Source organism: Arachis hypogaea, chromosome 13 (assembly GCF_003086295.3).
Source record: "Arachis hypogaea cultivar Tifrunner chromosome 13, arahy.Tifrunner.gnm2.J5K5, whole genome shotgun sequence".
Lineage (NCBI taxonomy): Eukaryota > Viridiplantae > Streptophyta > Magnoliopsida > Fabales > Fabaceae > Arachis > Arachis hypogaea.
The window spans coordinates 82,395,268-82,404,135 of NC_092048.1; positions in this window are offsets into that span (position 1 = coordinate 82,395,268).

An 8,868-nucleotide genomic window follows, 5' to 3' on the forward strand; every position below is an offset into this window, starting at 1 on the left:
TTTGTTTCTTTCTTTTCCTATTTATTTCCTTTTCTTTTCTTTTACTCTTCTCTTTTTTTTTTAATGCATAAGGTCTATTCATTTAATCAATGCATGAGTATGCACCCAATTTCCTAAGTATAAATGCAAAACACTCTTTTATCTCAACCAATGTTCCTAATCTCCCCAAACTTGAATATAAGACACTCTCACTAGCCTAAGCCAATCAAAGATCCAAACAAGAGACTTTATTGTTTTCCACTTTAGGTTTGTAATGTGCTAAAATTAGAACAATTGGGTTAAGCGTAGGCTCAAAATTGGTTAACAATGGAGGATAGAAGGTAGGCTATTTGGGTAAGTCAGCAGATAATTGAACTTGGTTCATGGGGTTTTATGCAGACAATGGTAGCTCATTTATTACTTACTGCTATATAGGAAATGTTTCCCCAAAGGTTTACTAAGGTTGCTGCTACAATGCTTTGCTTTTGCTTGATCCCTTTCTAGCTTTTCCTTTCTTATTTTGCTTAGAGAGCTTATTACTCATTGAAGGCTTGGTGGCAAATGTTGCAGCAGCCTTTGGCTTAACTTTGCTCAACATTTCTTCACCACAGACGCATGGCTCACATTTTCTTCCTAGGAGCATTGATGCCCAGCATCTCTTTGGATCACTAAATGTTTTGTAGCTAGGTTGCTCTTGATAGTGAACTTTTGGTTGGAAATCCTAAATCAGTTGATCTAAGTGGCCAAGTTTCAAAATACTCCTCAGAACCTACTTGTCTAAGCATATCCTAGTACCAAAAACACCACAGGCATATGTCATAGGGTCCAAGCTATTGGTGTCTAGCCTTATTGTTTGTTTCTTTGCCAATTCTTGGCTTTTCTCTTCCTTTTTCTTTTTGTTTTGATTCATTATCAAGGGACTTTCATTTATAGCAGCAAGCTAGTTCACACTTTAAAGAACATCTTATTATGCAGCATTTATTATTGAGCTAACAATTGAATCAAACAAGTATCACCATTGACTTTCATTCTAATTTCTACAACATTGGACATTTGCCTTTTCTAAATCAAACATTTTTCTTTTATTTATTGCAGAAAGGAACAAAACAAAATTCAAGCTAATGATGGATGACAAACATAATGCAATTCACTTGTAAGAAAACTACCTAGAATATAAAATTGCAAAACATAAAGCATTTGGAGGCATCTCATATCTCAGATATGCATCTTCCTTATTAAATTTTGAAAAGAAAACATGAAAGAAACTCCACCAGCTTCTAATTGTCATGTCCCTTGTTCTTGCTTGATTCTCCCTTTTTCTTCCTTTTCTTGGTTTAATCCTGAGCCTCTTCAACAGGGAACCTTCTCTTCCAGATAGGGTCTATTAGACCCGAAAGTCCAGCTTCCTCTAATCCTTGCTCCATGCGTGCTATATTCTTCTCGGCTCTGGCTTTCTGACGGTCTGCTAGCTCTGGGCATTGCACAAATGGCTTGATTTGTGGTTCTAATGCTGGCATGCTGTGGACCAAGTAATCCAACTTTGTTTGTGGTGTCTATATCATACTCTATTCTATCATGATGCCTACACTCTCCAATGGTATGATATATGTTCTTCCACTGATATAAATTGTGAGTGTACTCCCCATACTTGACTTGATTCAGGAACAATCTGTCATATGACTCTCAAAAATCTGCTGATTGTTCCCTTTGGCCCTTAAGAATCGTTGTTTGGAATTCTTGTTGTTGAGCCATCATTTGTTGCTAGCTCTCTTGTCGCTCCTCTATTTGGCGTTGCCAGTTCTCTCTTCCCTCTCTATTCTTCATGTACTGCTCCTGTTGTTGCAAATATAGCTCTTGCTGCCTTAAATACTACTCTTGTGCTCTCATGTTTTGTTGAGATATTTCCTCAAGAGATCTTTGTAATTGGCTAATGTCTATAGCACCAGGAGCTTGCTCTTCCTCCACTTGTGGTCTTTTTCTCCTTTGGGGTCTTTCTTCTTGATCATCATCTTCAGTAATGCCTTCCATGCTTCTCTTTGTGATTTCGTTTCCTCTTTTTACTTTATCTGTGTCCTCGTCTTCAAAGAGTACCCCAGCCCTGTTGCATAGCCTTAGAATGGTGCTTGGATGACCAAGCCTACGCGATTTGTTTGTGCTTTCAGCCATCTCCTGAATACTGTCGGCTATAAGTTGTGAGAGTTTGATTTCTCCTCCATGTAGGATGCAGTATGTCAAGAGTGCTCGCTTGACTATGACCGCTGAGGTGTTTCCAGTAGGGAGTATAGATCTCCTTACTTTCTCATACCACCCTTTAGCCTCATGAGTGAGATCTATTCTTTTCAAGTGGCTTGGGACTCCCTTTGAATCTCTTTCCAAACATATCCCCTGTAATATCTCATCATTCTCTCCCTGTAGTCTATCCTCAAAGCTAAGCTCTCCATAGGTTATGGTTCTCAACTGTATGGCCCTTGTAATTGATGATGGACTAAAATCCACCTCAACACCTCTGACATAACTTTTATAAGGGGTGCTGTCCTTGCTCTCTTTCACAGCATTGGCGTAAAATTCCTTATTATAACTGCACTAATGTCAGTGAGAGGATAGCATAGAAGCTCCCACCTCCTTTCCTTAGTAATTTGCCTCATGATTGGATACTCCCCCTTCCTCAGTTTGAAGCCCATCTCAGGAATACCATGCTTTGATTTCATGAGCCTATGATATCTTGCTTCATGAAACTAAGATTTAAATTTCTTTGTATTATAGGTTGGGGGTTCGGCCACCATTAGTGCTTTTCCTTTTCTTCTACTAGAACTTGATGAGGCCATGAGTTTATAAAGAGGGAAGAAGTAAGGGTGAACTTTGGTTTGGGTGAGGTTCGGTTTTGTTGTGAAAAGAAGGGAAAATGATGTGCTATTTAGGGAAGAGGGGTGCTGAACATGTTTTCAGATAAGTGAAAGGTTAAACAAAGGCTTACAGATGTGAGGAAAGCTTGTATGAATGTGTAGTTCATGAAGTGTCTCAAACTATTTATAGACAAGGCATCAAGGTTTTAAACAAAAACACACTTGAAGGGAGCAATTCGGTTAAGAACATAAAGGGTGAGGATTGAGCTAAACATTATGGGAAACTCATGAGATGAATGGTTTGCATGCATAGTTGAAGGTTGACAAGGATTCTTTCCCCATTGGATGCATGAGGTTCGGTCTCCAAGTGTGCATACATGCAGATTTTGTTTTCCAAGGGGCACGCTTCTCTAAGCACATGTGATCACCCTCCCTTGGCTTGTCATAACCATGCCTTTCCTCCTCTTTTGTCCTCTTCTCAATCTTCTTTTTCCTATTCAATTAAATCAACAAAATAGTGAGCCTTATGATTCAAAAGTGGCACGGTGGTGTGGTGATAGGCATTTAAACAATTTAACATGTTCCTTATTCATAAATAAATAATTGTGCTCCTTAAATAGTAAACCAAGATTTGGTGAACACAAAACTTGTCCCTTGCTAAGAGATCAATGTAAAATGCAAGTAATCCATCACAATTGGTACCTTCATTATAAGAAACATTTTATTTTATACCATAAATTCCTAAAATAAAACAATGTATGATCCTTGATATACCACTATTTCATGGTTTATCTTGTGCTCAATTGAGTGGTTTTTATCTACTCTTTACCCACTTATTCATACTATTTGCATGGTTTTACATTTACCTTCCTAATTATGTGCTTTGATTGAAAACATGCTTCTTTGATCCTATATTTGCTTATTATTAATCCTCTCTTATTACCATTAGATACCTTGATATGTGTGTTAAGTGTTTTCAGATATTATAAGCCAGGAATGACTTGGAGGATGGGAAGAAAGCATGCAAAAGTGGAAGGAATGCAAGAAGTTGGAGAAATTGCTAAGCTGTCCAGCCTGACCTCTCTGCACTCAAACGGCTATACCTTTAGCTACATAGATCCAAACGACTCGGTTTTAGTTGCGTTAGAAAGCTAACGTTCGGGGCTTCGATTTGATATATAATATCTTATAGTTTCCCTGACGCTAAGTGACGCGACCGCGTGATCCATGCGGCCGCGTCGCAGTGACGGAAATCAGCGCGTTTTGAATTCGCAGCCAGCGAATTCTGGGCTATTTCTGACCCAGTTTGCGGTCCAGAAAATACAGATTAGAGGCTATAAAGTGGGACAATGCATCCATTCATGAGGAGGCTCTCATAATTCACAATTTTAGGAGTAGATGTAGCTTTTAGAGAGAGAGGTTCTCTCCTCTCTCTTAGGATTAGGATTTAGGAGTGACACTCAATCCCAGGTTCTTTATTTTTATTTATTTTTCTTTTTTCAATTTAATTTATGAATTCCCATGTTATGATTTGAGCATTTTATTTAATATAATTCGAAGTATTTCAGACTCATGATTGTTCTCTTTAATTTATTAATGCCCTGTGTTTATCCAAATTATTTCCATTCAAGTAGAATTTCTCTCTTTTGGCTTTGGTTGAGACATTGGTAACTCTTGAGTTATCAAACTCATTGTTGATTGAAAATTGGAATTAATTTGTCCACTTAACTTACCTTCATAGTTAGAGGTTAATAAGGTGGGGGTAGAATCCAATTCTCATCACAATTGATAAGGATAACTAGGATAGGACCTCCAGTTCTTCATACCTTGCCAAGAGTTTATTTTACAGTTATTTATTAATTTTTATTGCTTGAAAATATACCTGTGCACATTGCCCAAACTCCAAATTTCTCAAAACCCCCCAATTTACAATCTTCATAACTAATAATAAGAACACACCTCCCTGCAATTCCTTGAGAAGATGACCCGAGGTTTGAATACTCGGTTATCAATTTCAAAGGGGTTTGTTACTTGTGACAACCAAAACGTTTGTACGAAGGGATTTCTGTCGGTTTAGAGACTATATCTACAACGCGACTATTTTTATGACATTCTTTACTGGCAAAAATCTTAACGTCAAAATGGCGCCGTTGCCGGGGAATTGCAAACGTGTGCCTTATTATTGGTTATTGTAAATATTTTTTTATTTTTGCTTGTTTATTTGTTTTTATTTTTGCTTTTTCGTAAATTAAGAGGTTATTGGTTTTTATTTAGTTATTAAAAAAAATTTTTTTTCAAAAATTTGTTCTTAGTGTTCATCTTGATCTTCAAGCTGTTCTTAGTTGTTTTCTTTTTTTCATCTAAAAATTTGAAATTTAGTGTCATTTTATTGTTTTTCTCTTTCCTCATTAAATTCAAAAATATTTTTAATTAATTTTTTTCGAAAAAAAAAAATTTTTTTTCAGATTTTTATTTTTAAAATTTTTATCTTATCTTATCTTATTTCAAAAATCAAATTTCATAATTCAAATTTAAAAATTGTCAAAATTTAAATTTAAAAATTTTCAAATTTCAAATTTCAAATTTCAAAAATTCAAATTTCAAAAATTTAAAATTCAAATTTCAAAATTCAAATTTCAAAATTTCAAATTTCAAATTTCAAAATTTAATTTTCAAATTCAAAATTTAAATAACCTTTTAATTTAAATTTATTTTTATTTTCATTTTTAATTTTTATTTTGCTACTATGAACTCTCACCCCTTTGGCTATGAGTCTGGTTACAATAATGTTGCAGGAAGAAGAAATTACAATGAGAACAGGCATCAAGGTTGGAACAATCAAAGATGAAAGGAGCCACAAGGATTTAATCAACCCTCATGGCAACAACCACCTCCAATGGACTATCAACAACCATTCTGTGATGCATATCAAGGCAATGGCTATGGTGAGCACTCTTTTGATTATCAACAACCACCACCATATGCCTATGAACCCTCTCCTCAACATAACTTTGGACCACCAAACTCACAAGCCCCTTTCCGCCATTCACCTCCATATGACCCTAATCTTCAACCACCATACCAACCACCTTATGAGCCATATGAACCATATATAGAACCACCCCAATTCCAACCCAACTACTCACAAGAACCACCACTTCAATATTCACCATCTCCATATCCATCAATCCAAGAGCACTATGATCCTATTTATGAAAGCCGAGTGCATCAAGAGGCAAAGGATCGTCTCAAGGAAACAGTGGATCGATTTCAGGCAACCACTCAACAACTGGGGCAAGTATTAATTCAATGGGCTTCTAGACGCTTAAATATACAAGGATCAGCCACAGCCCCATGTGGACAGTCTAGTGAAGAACATAGCATGAAGGAGATACCAGAAACCCCAGTGGACAAGACAGAGAATGAATTCGTACTAGAACAAGTAGAAGAAGCTGTCATTGTTCAAGAAGAAGAAGAAGTGGTTGAAGACTTAGGAGATGCAGAACCTCCATGGGAAAGTCCAGTCATAGAGCCTCCTTTCGAGACGGTTGAAATTGATGCTGAGGAGGGTGTACAACCTCCAAAGCATATCATAGTTGAAGACTTGGAAGAGGTTGATCAAGAGATGGAGATTCAAGAAGAAGAAGCACAACCTCCCATGCCCTTGGAAAGCAATGAAGAGGAGATTAAATTGAAAGAAAGCTGCCAAGAGGAAGAGGTTGAAATTGAAGAAGCTTGCAAAGAGGTGGTAATTATCAGAGAAGAGCACAAGGGAGTGGAACTTGCAATTTCATTAAAAATACCTCCCCCCTAAGTTGCCATCATCCTTCACAACATTCAAGTGGGTAAAATTCATATCCCATAGCTTTCTAATCCCACTTGAATATGGGCTACTGGAGACGGATGGTCAACTTAGAGCTCTTTGTGATATTAAGAGTAAGAGGAAGATGGCCAGTGGTAAGAATTGTCCTGCAAGGTTCATCATAGTTGGAAGCCTTAAGTTCAAACGCAAGGGTTGGTATAAAGCTCAACTGAATGGGTCTAGGACGCTGTTTGGTAGCTGCAGTGAGAATTCAAATCACTTATCACCCAGTTGGAAAAATACAGATCCCGACATGAATGGGTGTAAAAGTAAGATTTGGGATCCTGGAATCTGCTATGACATTTGTCACCCCGGGAGCCTAAGAATCTGTTTGAAGCTTCTTAAGGGCTTTACATGCTTAGTTTGGGACCCCGGAGGTTACTGGAAGTACAAACACTGGTGGGGATTCCTGGATGAATACAAGCATAAGCCACCATAACAGGGAACTCACCAAATGTCCAACTTAAGGACTTTAACTAAAAGTGCTAGGTGGGAGACAACCCACCATGGTATGATCGTTCCCTTTTCATTACTTAGTTTTATTTATTTTTGAATTTTATTTTATTTTATTATATTGAACCTGGAGTTTTGCATCACATTCATATTAACACTGCATTCTGCATTTTTCAGATTAAAAAAAAAAAAGCGAGCACGCGACGCGACTGCATCAGCGACGCGTCCGCGTCGCAAGGAGAGAAGAGAAAATAAAAACGAACAGAGAGTCACGCTGGAGCAAGGCTGGAGGCGTGCCAGTGGCACAATTCATCCCACGCGACCGCATCGCTGACGCGTCCGCGTCGCAGGGGAATACTGGCCTCCCACGCCATCGCGTGCCCCACGCGGCCGCGTGACCTGGATTTCGACGTCAAAGGGTGCATGGCCGAAAGTTGAGCTGGAGTTGGGCTGGAATCGTGTTGAAAGCCCAAGCCTCACCACGCGAATGCGTGCCCCACGCGTCCGCATCATATCCCCATGATGGCCACTCACGCGATCGCGTACCCCACGCGATCACGTCACCCAGGTTTTGGCAATACTAAGTTTTGAACAGAGAGTTGTGCGACCGCGAGGCTGCACTCGCACCACTAGCACAAATCAAGTCACGCGATCGCGTGCCCCACGCGTCCGCGTCGCCTAACCTTATTGCGCACCACGCGACCGCGTCACCCACGCGACCGCGTCGCCAGCGTCGCACAACCTATCCAGTTTAGTGCCAATTTTCTTATCTTTTCTTCTCCGAATCCTTATTCTCTTATCTTTTCTTATTTCTTTCTTCTTCCTCTCTTATTTTCTCTCACTCCCATTCTATTTTATTTAATTTATTTGCATACTTTCATTCATTGCATATTTTTATTTTTTTTAAATTTATTAATTTTGGTGTTCAAAAGTTCTTATTCAACTGTTACATCTTTTCTTGAATTACTTTGGTGCTTAATAACTTGTTTTACACTGTGGGATGATATTAATTATCTGCCAATGCCAATCTTTTATAATACTTGCACTACATTTGCATTGCCACGAACTTATATTGTCTTTCATTACCCACTCTCTCCTCCCATTGTTGCAAATTTTTGCACTCTTGTTCTGCCATGTACTTCTATTATTTTCTCACTTGCATGTTGTAGCTACCATGTAATTGAGACCCTTATTATCTGGCATTAACACCCAAATTTTATTTATTTATTTTCTATCTTTTTTGGGTTACTTTTTCTTTTCCCTCTTCTTTCAGGATGGCCACCACAAAGGGAGAGGAAAAGCTTCTTAATGGGAGAGACAAACAAGTTCCTACGCACATTCCTTGATGAGAAGAGCATCAGTTGAAGCAACCCGTCCACTTGCACATCTTCGCATGCACCGAGGACGGTGCAATCTTTAAGTGTGGGGAGGTTGATACCGATCTCCATGGGTTAGTAGCTTTCTGTTTCAACACCAATATTTTATTTTATTTGTTAGTTCATTGTTGCATTTGCATATTTGTTTGATTTTATGCATTTAGTTACTACTTGGTTAAAGTAATAAAATTCTTTTAAGACCCTATCTTTGAAAAATTTCACTAATTTAAATTGAAAAAATTTTATGTTAAAACTTGTTTGAAGTTGTATTCGGAACATGGTTTTTGAGCCAAAGAACACACAACCTGTGAGATTTGAGCTTATTTATATAGTTACATTATTTAACCATAAAATT